The 2,714-nt window shown below is 25.5% G+C and overlaps 1 protein-coding gene across 1 annotated transcript in view; it reads right to left on the bottom strand.

Moving 5' to 3' along the window:
• Nucleotides 1-2,714, bottom strand: part of LOC108766225 (L-threonine dehydratase catabolic TdcB-like) — a 10,122-nt gene that overhangs the window by 3,166 nt on the left and 4,242 nt on the right. The gene's annotated exons all lie outside the window — the stretch shown is intronic.

Here is a 2,714-nt window from a genome sequence, read left to right as displayed (position 1 = left end):
TATATATATATATATACTATATTTGTGAGAAACACAAGCAAATCGTTATTTGAAGTAATTCATAAATTTGATTTAATTTATTGCATACAATTTATTTCAATCTGTAATTGGATTAATTTTAAATCACTTATTAAAATGGGAAATTACATACATTTGCATATATTTGATATTTTTTTATTTTTTAATATTTTGGTAGGTATATTATTAAGATATATTAAAGTTGAGATTATTGAAGCTTTTAGATTTTGAGTAAAGAACTTATATTCTTTGAAGAGCCAGTTTTACTTAAAATTTGAAACAAAAAACAATTAAATTAAGAAAGTTTTATGAAATTAATTACCTCAGAGAGTGGTGTTTTAAAAATATATTCTCTTATTTGAAATAGTGCCGATCTGATGCTCTCGAACGAAATATGATTTTGTAGTGATTTGTTTTTCTGTAAGCCCAGTTCTACTATAAACTACAAAAAAAGTACATTAGCAAACTTATATTTTTGCACGTTTCATGAATATTACTCCGAATAGAATATTTGAGACAGAAGGAATATTATTTTCGAACTTTCTATAACTATTTTCGAAATATGCAAATATTATCATACATACGCATGTATGTATGTTATGCAATGAGCATTGAATTTTAAAATTATGATTGATTGAATTTGCAATACCCAGAAATGGAGCCTTTTTGATTTTTTTCGTCGATACATTGGAAAAACTATAGTATAAAAAAATGGGAAGACATCGATCTCTTTCATTGCCTTCCTTTCCATTCTTCTGTTTATTACTAATGGACACAGATTTGAAAAATAAAAAGATACTTATTCGATGAAAATCACTTGATACGTAATTGCAAGTGATCTGCAGTGTCAAAGAATAACGTCAAGCTTGATTTGGCTCTCGTCAGAAACTAATCTCTTCCTTGTCAAGAACAGATATTATTTTCTTGTACTTGTTATTAACAACTCATCATTCAACCTTTCTCGAAGTTTCTGTTTTTTTTCAATAGCTATCATATTTATGATATATATACAGGGTGTCCCGACTATTTTGCCAATCACTTTTGTGTAGATAGAGCGGACTAAACTGAGTCGAAAAGTCTTCTATCATTTTGCAATTTTCGCAATAGTGTGTTAACAAGATATTAATTACTAAAAATTGCAAAATATTGGTCTTGAATAATTTTTTACTCAAATACTATCAACTTTACAGAAAAACTGCAACAGACAAAAATTATTTATTTTCTTCTCATAAAGTTTTGAGAATTTTTTCAGAATTTTTAACAATTTTTTCAGAATTTTTAGTACTGTATTTTCATATTTTTATCAACATGAGAAAATACGATATTAAAAAATTCTGAAAAAATTCTCAGAATTTTATGAGAAGAAAATAAATAATTTTTGTCTCTTGCAGTTTTTCTCAATTGGTAGCATATCCCTTGAGTCCTAATAATTGAAAAATTATACGACTACGGATGAAACTATTTCTCTTTCAAATAATAATAATAATAATAATATTTCTTTTGCTATGCAAAAGAATCATACTTATATTTTTGATATTTCAATTGTCTTAAACTTCTTACAAGAATTTGATATTGTATTTCATTTACGCAGCCAGTGATAGTATTAAGATTTGTACACCTTTTGTAGAGATTTCTTTTTGCCCTCTCTATGTGAGTCATAGAGAAGTATTTATTATACAGATGTTGGAGTAAAATTTTATTAATATCGGAACTGCTCTTTCCGCATTGTTATGCGTATATTTGTACCATTACTGAGATTTGATAATCTCGATCTGGCAAAACTCGCTGGCTCGTGTAAAGTAGCCACGGCAGTGTCGCTGCGCTTGGCTTAGCGCCGAGACACTACCGTGTTTCCAGATTCTGTATTTTTATAATAAAATTTTATGAAAGTTAATATTTTTTAAATTATTATTTTGCTTGTTTCTGTTTATTCATTTTTGAAAAATAATTTTAATTAAACTTAAGTTATATCAATTCATATGAAAAAATGTGTAATAAATCATATTATTTTTTGTGTCAATCTCTGATTGTCAAGCAAAGGAAAAATTGCCCGATTTATATAATCGAAATATATGTACATATTTTTTAATTTCATATACTTTTCTTTAGAACGCATCATGTATGTATAATCTACATATATACGTTTTTATTGCTCGTTTTTTTGTTTAAGAGATGAAGGAACGCTGAAGGAAATTAATTAAAATTATTTTCTTACGTGTATACTAATACTTTATTTCTTTGTCATGTACCATATGTTAAGAGAATATTATAATACGAATATTTCCTATTAGTTACATATATTTGTTCAAATTGAAGAAACATATAATATATATCAGTTAATCCCGATAAAAATGTTATATATACATACTTTATTATTAGAATGTTTTATATATAACATATTTTATATATTATGACATATTTTATATATAAAATTTTTTAAACGTGTATAAACGTGATTTTTTTAGTATTACATAAATATTTATCAGTCTTAATAAATGAGCCCCTTAATTGATAAGTGGCACAAGTCCAAAATTAGGAAAAATGCGTTTGTTATAGAAGTAGAAAATATCAAGAATGTTTGTTTTATCTATTAATTTAATTTTATTTTGTTTTATTTTGTTTTTATGTTCATAAAAAATAAAAATCAATTTTACATCATAAATAAAGTGACCGTAAAAAAAGCTGGACTTAAGTCC

The sequence above is a fragment of the Trachymyrmex cornetzi genome, unplaced genomic scaffold, assembly GCF_001594075.2.
Source record: "Trachymyrmex cornetzi isolate Tcor2-1 unplaced genomic scaffold, Tcor1.1 scaffold579, whole genome shotgun sequence".
NCBI lineage: Eukaryota > Metazoa > Arthropoda > Insecta > Hymenoptera > Formicidae > Trachymyrmex > Trachymyrmex cornetzi.
This window is presented reverse-complemented; position numbering and strand designations above follow the sequence as displayed.